Source organism: Diabrotica undecimpunctata, chromosome 8 (assembly GCF_040954645.1).
Source record: "Diabrotica undecimpunctata isolate CICGRU chromosome 8, icDiaUnde3, whole genome shotgun sequence".
NCBI lineage: Eukaryota > Metazoa > Arthropoda > Insecta > Coleoptera > Chrysomelidae > Diabrotica > Diabrotica undecimpunctata.
The window spans coordinates 141515288-141532976 of NC_092810.1; the positions used below are offsets into that span (position 1 = coordinate 141515288).

At 30.8% G+C, this 17689-nt stretch overlaps 1 protein-coding gene across 3 annotated transcripts in view; it reads left to right on the top strand.

The window, feature by feature from the left end:
- Positions 1–1923: 1923 nt before the first annotated feature.
- The window catches only part of LOC140448135 (uncharacterized), a 546485-nt gene continuing 530719 nt past the window's right edge, over positions 1924–17689 (top strand). For all 3 annotated transcript variants that reach the window (XM_072541218.1, XM_072541221.1, XM_072541219.1), the window contains exon 1: positions 1924–2262. The gene's annotated coding sequence lies outside the window, so the exon portion shown is untranslated. The remainder of the gene's footprint in view (positions 2263–17689) is intronic.

Genomic DNA, 17689 nt, shown 5'->3' on the forward strand with positions numbered 1-17689 from the left:
AAGACAAGATATTTGTTTTTCTTTTTCTATCTAAATTATATACCTATATTATATATTACAATTTAAATATTTCTCACGAACTAATAGTAAAATTCGATAATTTTTTATGGAAAAAATTTATTTATTTATTTTTTCCGGAATTTTTTGATTTTTCCGGTAAGTGAAAGTACACCAATTCTTATTATTTTCTCGACCTATTCGGTTTAAAAAAAATGAATATTCTGCCTGTCGTTAAAGGCGAAATATTCTAAATTTTTCTAGTGGGCTTCAATTTGAACTCCTATTTTAAAAAGAACGGAGCTAGGTGAGTTCTCCCCTCCACCTTAACGTGGCGATATCTTACGAGTACGATCACTTTAACGGATTCTAACTTTTTAAACCTTCTCTCTATATGCTAATTATAAATTGGATAATAGATTCTAGATCTTTACTTATAATCTATTTAATTTTCAACTCTTAATGTTAATAAAAAATGGAAATATGATTTTAAGAAAAAAATGCTATCTTGGTTCCTACAGGTCACAGAAGGTTTTTTTTAATATGTATTGTGTTTTTTTTCACCATCTTTTCAGCGAGTCCAGTTACAAGCGCGTAATAGAAAAAACATCAATGTTATTATAAATTTTTTTAACTTAAAATTCTATCAGCACTTTTTTAAACGATTTAGATAAAATGTTGAATTTTTTTTAATATATTGAAATTAAATTTATTTAACTGCTATGTCTTTATTTAATTTATAATGTCTTTATTAAAATGTTCTTATTTTAATTTATTAAAAAGCACAATAATTTATATATAAGTTTATTAACCACTAAGAATACATAATTTATTTTAGGCGAACGTAACAATTAAAATCGCGAGCGCGTCTTATTCAAAATTAACTCATCCCCTTCAATTACAGTTCCGTTATTATATATAAAGTCCTGTTATTCGAGAACGGAGGCGATCTCACCAGAAGCTCAGACCGGTTTTATTTCGGTCTACCTGGACACATCGAATCGGATGAATTATCATAATTTGGGTCTAGATCCTTCGCCGGAACTTCTACCAAAACAGAATTAGTCATAATATATTTACAGTTATTTTAGGCCATGATATTTATCGTATCAATATCTAAAAATTAAAGGCTCAAAGAATCGGATGCGATCTGCTAAATACCTCTGGAGGCACCGCTTGTGCAAGTGCAGTTGTTTAAATAATCGCTCCCCTGGATAAACAAAATTGAATAACTTACAAACTATTTGGTCGATCTAGCTGATATTTAGCACACATCAATAATTAATTAATTGTCATAATTTTTAGTAGTTATATTACATGTCATTATTCAAAAAACAAAGGTATTAACATTTGTAAATTACTCCAAAAATAAGGGTTTTTTGCAATTATCTCGGTCAATTGTTTAAAAAAAGAACTTATTAAGGTCTACAACTTTTATTTTATCCATTTTCTCTGAAATCTAGAAGAAATGTTTTATAGGCAAAAATAATTTTTTCACTTTTTATTAGTGTAAAAAAAAACAGCAAAATCAGATGTACGTCTTCAATGAGTTATCATCAGATATCATATAAGTACCTTTTAGAGCCTTTAAAAACCCGTATAAGATGTTAACGTGAAATCGATGATTTTTTCACAGATATACTGTGGTATCAGTTCAATATAAAAATAAACTCTAATGTGATATATCCTATAGTATTCTATAAATGTGATCACTCCTAATAAATACTAATCTATGTACAGTTTGGTACAGAAGTGAATAACGAAAGTAAATAAAATTAAAACCTTACCAATCCTCAACCTATAAATTGATCACAGATACATAAGAAATACGGGAACTTACGCAACGCTGCAGCATGCGCCTCCGCTGGAGAGATGGAAATCGAAGGTTTTGAGAAAAGGGGGAACTGGCTCTCCGACTACACAAAATCAAACTCACTCAGTTCTATACCGACTAGGAGAGGTTGATAATGTAGGTTTCTATATATGGGGTAGGCGCGTAACATCGCGGACTCAAAATGCGGAAAAACTATTAGTCAACTATGAGGTTAATGTTATATTTATGAATCGCCTTTAGTGAGTTTTTGGACTACTGCTAGTTTTTAGTGATTGTTGTATTTGTCATTGTGTAGGTGTCTAAGAGTGTTCATGTGCAGTGTTTACAATAATTGAATTCTTGCCTGTGTAAAATTGTAAGAAAGGATTTTTAAAAGTTTCGTAGATTGGCTTGTAATAAGGAATACTTTAAGGATAGCTACGTTTTAAATGGTAAATATTTGTTACACATTTATTACAATTTAATAAGCATATTCAGTTAATTTTTTCATCTTGACATCACCAGATTCTTCATAATATATCTTTCTATTCGCCACATAACTTTCCATACAGACACATACTACAAGAACAGTACCAACAAGTTAAAGGTCACTCAGTGTATGCCAATACTCGGCTTACCAGAAAAACTTGTTTTGAGATTGAGGATTGTTTAGCAGACTGAATGATATCCAACTTTTTATATAACATTTTTGAATAAATTATGTAAATATCTTATGATGTTTCATATACATTTAGAAAAACAATAAAATAAATTATTCAACTGCGGTTGGAATAAATTAAAATATGTAAAAATAAGGTATACAAATCTTGAATATTATTCTCAGTACTAAGCATTAAATGGTTTTAATATTATTATACAACCTGATGTTTTTAAGAATATCTACGACTTCTTGTTAAATTGTAAGTAACAATAAAAAAGAGTATTAGCTTGCCTATGATTGAAATAATTTTATAATTGAACATTAAGTAATAATTCTTGAAGTACAGAAAGGGTTTAAAAAATAATTGCAATCTGTGCAACCAGTGAAAGCTGGGTCAGCGTTTTTGAGACTTTGAGAACAAACTTCTTCCAATGAATATGACCAAGATATGCATGAGACATTAAACAAACAATTGTTTCTTCTCAAATCTGTATACTGTGTACTTTTATTCAAAAGGAACCACGTAACTGAAAGACTTTCTTTATAATATAATGTGTCGTAAACACGAAATTTTATTCAAAGTTGGTTTATCATTATCAATGGTTGATTATTACACATTTTGACAACGCAAAAGCTAATCTACAAAATTGATTACGGACCATAGTCCTCGATGAAATGCCCTTTGGTGATTCAAACTATATATTATTGACGTTGGAGTTATCTTTATTATATTATTTCTATTGTTTATCGATGATATGAAGCCTAACTATATAAGCATAATAAATAAACACAGTACTAAAAGCATTAGGAAGGAGTAGGTGTATTATATTAAATTTAAACTGGACGAAAAATTACATCTTTTAATTAAAAATAAGATATTTGGTATTTTCCAAATAATATCTTGGAAACCATATTTTCGTTTGGATTTTTTGGTGCTAGATAGGTATGAAAATAAAAATGAGTTCTATAAAAATGAAACAAAAAAAGATAAAATTAGTATAAAAGTATAAAATTTGTTCTATAAAAATGAAATCAAATAAAAAATAATTTCAAACAATTAGAAATTCTAGACCAAATAAAATTCTTAGGTAATTAAATGTTCAAACAGACCACCAAATTGTAACGGACAGTACCCAAATCTATTATACAAGGCATTTCTCATGGCGTTGAGTTCATATGCCGATATGTTTTGGCTAAGTTGGATCATCTTTTCCTTCAATTCCTTCAAGTTGGTAGAACGCTCGAATTTATACCTGTACAATTTCGTTTTTACCATCCCACAAAAATAAAAATCTAGAGGAGCTAAATCGGGTGACCGAGAGGGCCATTTTATTGTACCTTCTGTACTAATGACACGTTCAGTATAAATTCACGCTAAATAGTTTCTAACGGCGTTTGCATTATGTGCAGGACAGCCGTCGTGTTGAAACCAAATTTCGTTGAAGTTAATTTGAAGACCTTGAAGTGCAGGAATAATTTGATTTTGCAGTAATTTTTGACTACGTTTAAAATGCCTTTTTACAGAAAAAAGGAACAATAATATGGTCTCCCAAAATTTAAGTCCAAACATTCAACTTTTGTGGAGAGAGACCTGAGAGATTTTCCTGAGACCAATAACGTACAACGGATGGATTATGTTTCTTGTGAATTGTGAAGGAGGAGTCATCTGTAAACAAAATATTTTTAAAAAAATTATTACATATTTGCATAGCATTTCTCCATCATAATTTCACAAAATTGCATCCGTTTAAATTGATCATCAGGAAATATTTCTTGAGTTGTCTGCAGTTTTTAACAATGGTAGTTGTTTCTTTTCAAAATATTCCTCACTGTTTTTGCATTCAACTCAACTTCATCGGCAATTTGTTTACTTGAACACGGCGTCGCTTCAGCCAATGCACAAACTTGAATTTCTCGTTCTTGAGAAATTTTCTTTTCGCGAGGTTGATCTGACTGGCAGCATTTTTTATATCTGCCATAAGTACAGCCAAACTTTTCAAATTGATGAATAATTGCCAAAACAATTTTTTTCTGTAGGTATTGGCCTATTTTCAAAAGCCATAATAAATAAATGAATAGTTTCTTGTACTTGCCCTCAAAGTACCATTTTATTATTTGTACCCGCGGCCTGTCTCGTATGCAGTTTACCATTGAAGAGAACGGACGAATGACGATGTTGCCAAAATTATCTTGTTTTATTGGAAATTAGGTTACAATTTAGTCAAATAAAATTGCAAATCTGTAAATTTCTCATGGATTTAAGAAATTTTTTACCAGTATTTGTGTCAATTAGTGTTTCATTTTTAATATATCCAGTTTTGAATGGTAATATAACCGCGCCACTGATGTTTTTATTCAAATATGTAATAAGGCAACCTTGCTGCTGTTCCTTACGTATAAGCTGGATCGGAAATAATCGTCTGGCGTTCACTAATTAGCGTTCATGAGGAATGTGGAGGGGTGACCAAAGTTAAATATGATTGTTATCTTTGTCTATTCGCTGAAACTATGATTTTATATCTGTGTTAAATATCCTGTTAAATTCTACTATACCGACCATAAACTTTTACATACACCGTATGTCTATACTATGTGCTGAATGTAAAGAATGTACTTATTAATTTTATGTAAAGATGTTCAATCACTCTATGATCAGTCAGAGGCCAATGGTATGTCACTAAATATTAGAAAAAATTTATATCACAAGTACATAAGTACTAAGAAAAATAACAACAAATTGCAATATTTAAGAATTACAAGATATAATTAATAAAGTCAATGTGGTAAAAAATTTTGGATTTCAAATTGATCAAATCATTTCATTAGTCCATCACCTAGATGTTAGATCAAGCAGGCTGGTCAGACACTTGGTTTTATCTTAACAAACTCTGTAGGTCTTGTATGTTTATGAAATCTACCAGGTCAGAGCAACTACACACAGAATCAAAAATTTTGGCGGTCAAAAATCTTGGACCTGGACCCAAATGACTACTCAGAAAATAAAAAACTTATATGTATATGTCATAAATTCACTATCTTACCAAGTTATCCATATAGCTTTTAGATGCATAATTCTTGGGTCGGGAAAGATAAGAAAAATAAAATAAGGTCCTAAAATTTAATTTATTAAACAACATATTATATAACAACAACATTATATAACAACTCTGTTCTCGAGGTATGTATCGACCCATCTTGGCATTGAGAGGATAAGATTGCCAGTCTGTTCTTGAGGAATTTTGTGCTACTCTTTCTGTTGCGCCATAATCAGCTCATGGAGACTATATGGAGATTTTATCGTCTGAATATGGCTTAACTCAATTGGATTTAAGTCCTGCGAGTTTGCCGTTAAGTACATTCTCTGAACTCTGGCTTCAATTAATACCTTTTTAAGTCCTTCTAGTGCGATGTGGTCGAAAGTTTGTCATCCATAAAGATAAATTTTGGTCCAAATTTTTCGTTCCAGAGTAGAACAATTGTTTTGGTAACATTTCCAGATAAATATTTTCCGTCAGTACCTTCGGATTGTAAATAAGTGGAGTGAGAACACCGTGCATAATGCATCCCCAAAACATTACTGTCTCTGTTTAATAAGGAACCACTACTTAATGACAAGCTAAACGTGCTACGTGTCCTCACCATCCAGCCTGAAAAGTCCACTGCGGAACATAGGCCTCTTCCTAGTGTTTCCAACCACGTCTATCTTGCACCACTCTCATACAGTTTTTATTTTGTCTTCTTAAATCTTTAGCCCATCGTGTAGGTGGTGGACTGACGCTTCCCATGTCTTCCCTTGGCCTTCATTCTAATAATTGCTTTATTCGTCACCCATCCGTCATTTTAGCTATGTGCCCTGCCCATCTCCAATTTAGTCTGGGTATCCTTTCGATTACGTCAGTCACCTTGCTTCTTCTCCTGACCTCTTCGTCTTTTATTTTGTCTCGCAGTGTTATCCCTAACATGGATCGCACCATGTGTGACTTTTAGTTTGGTAGCCGAAGCTTTTGTTAAAGTAAGTGTTTCTGTTCCTTATGTCAACACTTAGAGGATGGCTACATGTCCTACTCCCTACATACTCTTATAAAGCACTCTACATACTTGTTGATCCAAATTGAGACTTATCCAAAAATAAAAGAAAACTTCCCCATTAGGTAAACGTGAGGTAAAAGCAAGTTTCTGGGATTACGGCAGCATGCAAAATGTCCAGCTTACTGTTTTATAATAAGCAATGTTATATATAAGTTATAGATAGTTATAGATAAGTTAATGAAAATATGTTTGGTTTTCTTTTCATTGACCATTAGATCATAATTGGGAAACTGACAGATTATCCAACAAGCCTTCACCGAATTCTAGGTCTTAAAATGAGTTCTGAAATAATTGGATATGCATATCTCCAGTTTCTTCAATCAATCGTATTCTGCTAACATTCATTCTGGGAATTCTAAGCCTGGCTGAAATCCTATGATTGCTCTGGCTCTATCAAAACGGGAATTTGGATGACCAGTCATTTTTTGAGCAATTGGAAACAAATTATATCTTTTGATGTTTACTTGAACACGACAATTTTTAACAAAATATTATAGTTACAGAAAGAGATAAGGTTTTTTTGGTATTTTCATTCCATGATAAAACCCGGTATTTTATTCGAGATAATTTTTGTAAAAGAATTATTTTGATAAGAGTTTTAGATTTGGTTTTATACAGGAAGTCCAAGATTTTTGTAGTTGGGTGTATTCAACATTTCGTTCAACTTATCTAATTAAAATTACCATTCTCGTAAAACACACTTTTTCTTAATGGTGCCCTTTTGACATTTAATTTCCTTTGAAGAATTAATTAGAGAGCACCATAATGTTTTTGAGTTTACATTGTGTTTCAGATATTCTAATGTTTGCCTTGTTTTGCTGATTTTGTAGCAACAAACCACTTAAAAAAAATTTAATACGCCATTTTGATGGTTTTTCAATCTCTTAACAGATACAATGTTTAATTTTATATGTAAATACACAGTATAAATAGATACTTTTTAATGGTAAGCGAGAATTCCAAAAGTCGCATTTTTCACACTAAACTGTTATTAATTAAAAAACTACGCCAAACTGTATATATTATCGAAAAAACTTGTCATTATACCTGATGTTTTGTATTATGATGGCCTGAGAAAAACTCCCTGGACTAAAAGTGAAACTATTGAACTAATCATACATATCAGGCGATCTTAAGTAATTTTGATCAATATTTTACAGATCATAGTTTACAATTATAATTATATAATAACAATAGAATTACAGTAGGTATCAATTTACGGTTATATCAGCTAATAATAGTACCGGGACACTATATCTATTCATTTTTTTCAACATTAAATTTCTTAGGGCCGTCTGTTAGATTCCCACACGTATCTGCTACACATAACAACCAATGAATAGCAATGTGATTTATTATGTGAGACAATATTTTCTTGTAAATTCAGTTTAATTGGATAATATGTCTTCTTAAGAACAAACAATTTTTGTGAATATACAAAAACCGATGTATCGCCTTTATCTGTTTATATTTATTAGATTTTCCGTTTAAAGAAAACCACATAAATTGGTTTTTTCTAGAAAATCTTTCTCTAATAATTTAATGCCACTCAATTGGCAGTCTCTTAATAATTTGAGTTTGTACTCATTTGCTCATGTCTGATGATAGTCATAAGCTCGAAATCGCTTTATAATGCCAGTGTTTACGAATTAAATTACAAAAATCACCAGGCCGTTCCGTTCTTGAGGAATACACTATCCTTCAAGGAAATAATTTTCTTTTAATGCATGATAACGCACGATCACATGTTGCAGGTGTAACCCGTGATTATTTGAACGAAGTTGGTATATAAACCATGAACTAGCCACCCTGCAGCCTTGATCTAAATCCCAAAGAGAATTTGTGGGATGTTATTGATCTTCCACTCAGGAGCCGACAACCACCACCTGTCTCTCTTGATGACACAGAAGTTATGGTGAGAGAAGTGTGCGATGAAATGTATTAAGACCAAATACGACTCTTGATTTTAAGTATGCCGCGTCGCTGTGGTAGAGAAGTAATTAGAAATACAGGCAGAAATACTTGTTATTATACTTTATTTCTTTGTAACTGTAAGTATAATTATTCAATAAAACGTTCAAAATAGTATTCACCAACGTTAGTACGATTATATAAATGCCTGCATATACGTTTAATTTCAATTGCTGTTAAGTATGTGCTTCGTGGAAAACTCTAGTATTTCATAAGCCCAATAAACGCTATTATGTCGATTTATAGCATCATTTAGGAAAACATTTATCTGAAAAATTAATATTAAATAAAAAATTAAGATTACTCTTTTTTTCTCACTTCAAATCTTACAAAATTGTAGTCGCCGATCGTCTTCATTTATTTCCTGTACCAAGTGTATTTTATAGGGATGAAATTAGTAATATTTCAGCATTCATCTCACTCATCACTTATTGTTATCTATACTTAACAAATTAAAATTTAAAATGACACCAAGTAATAGTAAAAATCAAAAATAATTCGTTACCTCTGTCTAAAAATTTATTACTTTATAAATTCCACTACTACAAAAAACAAAAAATGTTCAGGCCCAACCTTCAAAGTATTCGCGTCTAATAAAATCTTGGTGAATCATAAGTTTGTACCTTTTTTACAAATTGTGCCAAATCAAATCGAAAACTAAAAAGGACGTACTTAAATATCAATTAGTAACAAACCAGTTCCGCCGTCTTTACACTAACGAAATCAAATATTAGTATTGGGGGATGATACTATTAGTACCGCCTTTATGATTGATTTCGTCTATTATTACCAAGTTATATAGAACCGACATGATTTTTTTTAAAATCTGGTAAACTGGTAATCGCACTAATGATCCAGAACTGTGTTAGATGACGAGGACTATACCAGAAATGAAAGAGGATCTGTATTAACCATCCAAATTAAAAACAAAGGACACTTATACGAAAATAGTCTATTCTGAAGTCAAAAAACTGATAAGCAGAGGTGACGATATCAGTAATGTTTCGGAGATAGATAAAAGGCTGATATTTTCTGAAGTGGAACAATATAGACCTTGGACCAATATGATATGATACACTTTCCAATTTCATTGTTTCTATATTGCAGATCTTTTATTTCCGAAACACGGGGTGTTAAAATTTTTCTTACAAAGTAACGATTTATTTATTGCCCTGAACCTGGTTGAGATTATGTAAATGAAATTTGGTGGGGATTAAGAGTTGGTTTTTGCGCATTTTGTGACGTACAACTAGGAATTTTATATTCATTATTGGCGCGCATACGGATAATGGTCTCATTTTTTTTTAAATACTATAGGCCAGTAAAGAAAAAAAATAGAAAAAATCTTATATGTATCTTAAAAATTATACAAATGCAAATCTTCACTAATCTGCAAACAGCAATTAAAGTGGTCAGACTCAAATCACTTAAAATAATATTCTCTCCTGTTGAAATTTAGTTTTAGATATTATTTTTAAAAGAGTCCACCCTGATTACATAAAAATAACAATACAAACCCATGAATGATATAACTAACAAGTATGAAAATCATGGGTCAGTGTTGAAGAATCAATACGGGAGATGACAATACGGACAGTATCAAATTCATCACAACTTTCCCTTACTTGGTCGGCAGGTAGTCAGGTACCTCAAAGATGATTTGTCAAATCAATCGAAGTCGTTAATAAAGGATTATCCCCTATAATTATTAAATAAATGTAATAGTATAGATATGTCTTAATAAGTTTATGTGAAATACAAGTAATTATCTGCCTAAGATACAACTTTTACAAAATTCGTGTTTTCTATTTTCTTATTATTATTAGTGTTAAGAATTTTTAATTAATGGAGTCTTTTTTAACACATATTTAACTAAACAAATTAATGCATAATTCCTAATATTTCAAAAAAAACTTTATTGGTTTCCAGTAAATCCGTATGGCCATGGTTTATGATCTTGACTACGATGTTTGAAGATTTGCATTTGTAATGAGCTGCCAGTAGCAAACAAACAGACTTTAAGTGTTTTTGAGAAAGGAAACTTGTTAAAGATTATTTAGGTTATGCTTTCTAGGCATTAGTTGTTTTAAATATAAATTAAGTTTATGTTATATTGTGTTTCTTGCTTTAAGCTGCTTTAAATGGTTATAAAAACTTGCTACATTTAAAGTTTTATATAATATTTGATAATAAATATATTGAGATAAACCTTTTACAAAAATATTGATAAAAGATGAAATTTACAATATTAATAAAATGTAGCATTTCTTTCTCATAAATTCCCCAAGATGTTCCAAAATAAGATGAAAAAACCCAAATTTATTTGTACACCCTATATATGGGTAAAAAGTTTGACATTTTTTGGAAAAACATTTACAGTAATTCCCTAAATAATGGATCTATAATGTGACAAAAAAAAAATAAAAATCCACTTAACAGTTCAGAAGAAAAATAGCTTCAAATTTATGACACATTTATGGGAGAGCGTTAATTTTGGAGAGTAGTGTATAAAATACCTACTAACAAACATGCCACAAGGAAGTAATTTCAGAACAAAATTATATGTATATGTACATTTTAAAAACAGTAATTTTGAGTACTTTATCGGCAATTTTTTGCCTGGTTATATCGTATTATTCCAATAAAAGAAATTTTACCTACCACAGATAAAAAATAACTATACCGTATTAAAAAATAAGCAATAAAAAGGAGTAGGATATGAAGTTTTAAACTACCAATGCCGATGATTTTTATTACGCATTAAACTGCAATTACAGTTAAACCAATTGCTAATAAAGTCGAAGTGACCTTTATCTTGTATAGTCTATATAGTAACCAACTCAGCGAATAGTCCAGTCAATGAAAAAAATATTTTAAGTTTGTTTTGTCAAGGCATCCATATATGTTATTAACGCATCCTGCTAATTTATTAGCTCTTTGAACTTAATCTTTTATTTTTTTTTATCGTCCCCATACCTGGGCAGTGTAATCCCTAGGTAATTTATTTCCATTACTTTTTCAATGCCAACTCCATTGTCTAAGTCTTAGAATCATTATGGTAAATTCTTTTGCTCTTGTACTAAACATCTGCATTAGTCTTTGAAGGCTATGTTCCTTTTGGGCTATCAACTTTTCATGGTCTGCGCAACAGAGAATTTTGAATTTCATTCTTCCCCATGCTGTGTTCTCTTATTTAGTGACGCTCTTTATAACTTCATTCATGATTATAATAAATAGTATAGGGCTTAGTAAATTTCCCTGTCTTATTCGATTGCTTTTATCTATAGATTTTTTAAGTTCTCCATCTATTCTGAGTTTGTTTCTCATTGCTTTTATATACGTTTTCAATTTTTTTAATATACATCGGAATCTCTTTATTATACAAGAAATGTATTACATCTTCAAGTTTTACTCTGTCAAATGCCCTCTTCAAGTCGATCAATATTAGAAATGCGGGTCTATTATATTCTAATGCGTTCTGTGTAGTCTGTTTTATGACGGCATCTGTACACGACCTTCCTGTACGGGAATCTTGTTGCTCATTTGCTAAGTTTATGTGCCAATTTACTCGTTTCTCGAAAAATTTGAGTTATAAGTTTCAGGGTAGTATTTAGCAAATTGATACTTATGTAGTTTTCTGCTTGTTTTTATCGCCATTTATGAAAAATAGGATCAACTCGCTAGTCTTTCATTCTTCTGGTATTTACTTAATTGTATCTTAAAATTTTGCTAACTAATGTTGCCAGTTGATCCGTCATTGACGCTTTACCATATTTCAATAATTTATTTGGTATCACATCTTTATCTACAGTTTTTTGGTTTTTTAGTTTTTCAAGTGTTTTTTGTGCTTCGTGCTTGCTTGGGTAAGCTTCTTTATTTATGGTAATTTCTAGTATTTGTGGTTCCTCTATATATAACTTCTTTAGATAGTCAATCCATGCATCGTTTACAATGTATTTCGTGTCTATTAATTTCTTTACGTCCGCTCTTTGACGTCTTATAAAGCACCATATTTCTTGTTGTAAGCCATAAAAACCATGCTCCAGTTCTGTCCACCAGGAGGATGGTAATCTTGCTGAAGACTCCCTACCTCCTTATTCGTGCTGACCGCCAAGCTACTCGCCCTACCAAACATCAATATTGGCAGGGTTGTTTAAGTTCGTTGCAGTTCGGTATCAAAATATTGTCAATCGAATAAATAAATCCGTTTTATTATGCTATTTATTTACATTTTACTAACTGATGCTTTAGACTGTTTGGGTCCCATTTTTTTGTTTTTTTTTATATTGTAATGTATCTAATCTCTTTACTACGATAGTTATTTATTTTCGTTTTATATTTAACCCGAGATATTTTTCAATTTTGCTTGTTGTATATTTTAGATAAGACGTTCGACTTTTGTGATCTAGTTTTAAATGAAAACTTCTTCTTCTTCTACTTCTTGGAGATCTTTCGATCTGTTTAATTCTGAAGCTGCCTCTGGTTAATTTCCTGGAAGGTAGATTTCCAACTATCCCTCCATCTTTTAGGGAAGTCTTCCGGGAGGTCTTGAACCGGACAGGTTGTTTTTTAGGGTAATTTTTGAGAGTCTATTCTCATCCATTCGTCTTATATGATTGGTCCACATCCTCTTACGCTGCCTTCCCATCTTACAATATCTTGAATTTTGCACTGCTCTCTGACGTTTATATTTCTCACCCTGTCTAAATAAATAATTCTAAATAAATTATGTCTCAATCTACAAGCATGATAGATCATAATGAGAGCATTATAAGATCAGTTAATTTGTTCAGATCATTGAACTAATATCTTGGCTTTCCTGATGACGATATTTAACTTTTAAATTTCTTGCTTACTATTCGAAAGTTCGATCATAATAAAGTTAAATCAATCGGCAAACGCATATCAATTATGTTCTCTAATACCGAATAAAAAAAGGGTTTAATCCAACCTCTTTTTTAATACATCCATAAACTGTACAGTCTAAAGTCGATTTGTGTGCAACTGGCAACTTATTCTAAATGCAAATCTTCAAATAGAGGTTAAGGGTTACCGTCAAGGCTCTAAACCATTGCCGTACGGATGTAAATGAAACCAATAAGGTTTTTTTTTGAAAAATTACATGAAATTAAAAAATTGTAACAGTAATAAAAGAAAATGGGAAGAACGAATTTTGTAAGTTGTATCTGATAATTACCTGTATTTTATTTGCGCTCTTTAATTTTTTTCACGAAGCAAGTTCTCAGCAACTTTGGATTTATAAGGCATATGTATATATATATATATATATATATATATATATATATATATATATATATACTATTACATTCATACAATACTTTGTCTCATTAGGAGATAATTCTTTATTACTAATTTTTACGAATTAGACAAATTATCTTTGAGGTGCCTGCCTACCTGCCGACCGAGTAAGGGGAAGTTGTGACAAGTTTCATACAGTCTGTATCATCAGTTAGCAGTTCAGTCCATGCGTTACAATTGCATCATCGTTTTAATTTGTTGCTGCTAAACTTAGAAACTGTTGGTATTTTCTCAGACAAAGAACTATTGTGTTAAATGTTCTTGTTTATCATCATCTTGTTAAACTGCCTTGTTCATCAACAATCTTTAATAACGATTAATAATATAGTGGAATTGAGCAGGCCATTCAGCGAGAATGCATGACTCACGATGGACGAGCAAAATTGGAGAGCATTGGAGGCCAAGAGCAGACAAACGTAGTAGAGGAAAACCACCTACACGTTGGGCTGACGTGTAGGCGGTTTTCCTCTACTATCGTCCTAACCGGAGATACAATGATCTGCCCAAGATTTATTTTTGGATACAGAGGACATTGCAAAACAAGAAAATGATAATTTTAACTGATAAAACTGACATCTAACTTTCACCAATACTCTCACTGTAGTACATGGAACCATATCGTTCTAACCTTAAAGCATTTTGTGCACTTGGAACTATATTTCACTGTTGACTGTGGCGCTATCTGTCAACGAATGGCAGACCTTTCAATACCATTCTATGCAGAATTCAAAGAACAATAGATTTGTGTTAAAAAACAAATTTTGTACAAACTGTCGCTTGGAACCCCATGCTTGTAAGCCTCGATTTGTAATGAGCTGCCAGTTACAAGCAAATAAAGTATAATACAGATTGTACTAAATAAAATATACAGATATTTTGTATATCTTATAATATAGGGTTTTATATTTCCTCGCAAAAAAATACTTTTAGAAAAGAAGTGAAAAATTTTACATTACATTTTATTCATTTTATTGGATTTCCCTAAAATGCATGTCGTTCCAATTAAGCTTGAATTTGAAACACAGGAAATCTAGTATAACAAAATAGAGATAAGGTGTTTAGATTGATAACTGTGGTTGATAGGAAATTGTGTACTTTTATGTTTAATCTCTCGATATCTTTATAGTTAATATTTGTACTTCCTTAATTTGTGGATAGTTAATCTTGATCACGATTTCATAGTTATTTGCTTTGAAAAACGAACGTATAAAATATAAATTGTTCACACTACGAAGCACGTTATTCGAATTAGTTGTCATGGAATTGCACGGATTGAGACACGATTTCTACAATATTATCATAAACTATATCTATTACAATAATTTGTAACGTGTTAGCAACATTTTTCTTATATCTCAAACATTTTAAAAATTAAATAAACTAGTTTTACTTGTGTAGCAAAATTATGGAATAGATTAATACTAGAATACGTGACTTTGAAGACAAATCTCCAAACAGATCAATTTTTATTTTTAATTTTTGATTTTTTGGCATATACAGGGTGAGTTTAATAGTGCGACATTGGTCGATAATTCCATTGTGGTACAGAATATCCAAAAAAATTATCTAGAAAAAATGTAGTCAAAGGATATTCTCTAGGCTTGTGAAATATGCCGACTTCTACAGGGTAATTAATAAATAACTGGTAAAGCATACAAGTTTTTTAAATAGAACACTTTGTATATTTTCTAATATTTAGATTCCTCTTATAATCCCATGTGCAGAGTGTCCAAATTCATAACGTCTTTTTTCGTTAAGGTAACGATTGCCCAATCAAATCATCAATAGCTCACCACATTAGCGAGGTACAGGACAAATTGAAAAATGTCGAAAACGCCAGGATTAAATATCTTCTTTATTAAGCAAAATTTAAAAAAATAGAAATTTTTGATAGATACATTATGAAAGAGTTCAGTGGCGTAGGAGAAAGTTTTTTAGGGGGTCTCGCTAAGGAAATATAATACCAACTTTTGTTTTTTTTTATATGGGACACCCTATATATTTTGATATTTTTCGTTTAAATTTTTAATTCTCTTTCACGTGATGTCACATATTATATACCTATTTTCAATAAAATGTTTATAGTTGACGTCATGTTATAGCCACTTAAAAATAAAACACTCGCAACAATGGTAACACATTTTAACATTTTATTATGAGGATGCTAATTTCTTGAGAGATTTATTTAGCAAAAATTAAATCAGTACCTACCTAACAATAAAGTAAATGCTTAAATAACTGCTTATTGTTGGCTCAAAGTGAATTATTAATTTTAAAGTATTGATTCCATATTATAAATAAAATTGTCACGAAATAGAACACACTGTATTTTATTATCTTTTTTGTTACCACTTATAATTTTTTATCCGATACAACAGTATTATCTCTCTTTCTTTTTTTATTATTGTTCTGAAGCTAGTTTTTTTGACAATATAATTTATTATTTTTTATTGGGAATAAGCCAAAATTTTGCTTTAAAATGAGTTTATTTTGTAAACTTATAAAATAACATATTGTTATATCTTGTAAAAATGTTCATTTCGTAGAGTAGGTTATATTAAAAGGTAATAGGTAATAGTTAAGGTAATATTTAGCGACGAAGCTCGCATATTATCCAGTGCATAAATATTTAACTGACACAATAAACTATACTGGAATGACTCATCCCCACTTAGTTCAGGGGATCTAAAAGTAAGGAAAAGTCGGTTTTAACGTTAGTGTTTTGTCATAATAAATTAGTTTATCATATATTTGCTGATACATGTTTGAACATGTTTTATTAGAAATATTTGGCCGAGAGGAATACATTTTTATTTCAACAAAATGGACCCCTGCCCTTATTGCCGAAGTCGTTGGAAATGATATAATTAAAAATTTTTATAATCGGTGGATTGGAATGTATGGTCCTTGTTCACCAGAACTAAATCCTCCTGATTTGTTTAAAATATCCTGAATATTCATAAAACTGATTTTAATATTAAGAAAGAATTATTACCAAGCATTCAAATACTCCTATAAACTAAAGCCAATGCATATAATGTGTATAACTAGTGCATAACTAAGTTTGAATCAATAACCATTTTTCTGAATCTAAATTACAGAAAAATGGAATTCCACAGGGCTCAAATCTAAGCGTAGCGCTATTTTTAATTGCTATTAACAATATTGTATCGTACTGCAATGGCACAATTAAAACTTTTTCTAAAAGTCTATAGAATCGTGGTCTAACAACATTGGACTCAAGTTTTCCACCATAAAAACAAAAGCTATACATTTTTCACGAAAATCAAAATCCACAAAAGCTCCAAAATCTATTTTTATGCAATTCTCCTATCTTATATACTAAAACGCTAAGCCCTTTTCTTGTCCACCACTTTAATCAAAAACCATATTAGATAATTAAAATATTTTTTCGGAATATTATTAGTATTACGTATGAGATTGTCAAGATATACTTTTGGTACAAAAATTCACTTCCGGTTTTGAGATGACCGGAAGTTAAAATTTACTTTAAGTTTTAGACCCCACAATGTATATATGGATCGAAAGGTCTCGTCGAGACGAATCTAAATGTACTTCCGGTTGCGATCCGACACCGGAAGTGACCCGAAACGCGCATAAAACGTCAAGATAGAGCAAATCTGACACCGGATTCGTGATCAGCATGCAAAATTAACTGCTAAATGATATCCATGTCGACATTTGATGAACTAAAAATTGCATTCCGGTTTTGAGGTCGACTTCCGGTTTCGTTTTTATTAGTCAAATCAATAGAGAATTCAACGTAGAGTTCAAAAATGTAAGTTCACGAAATTATTATTTATAGTTTTTGAGTTATT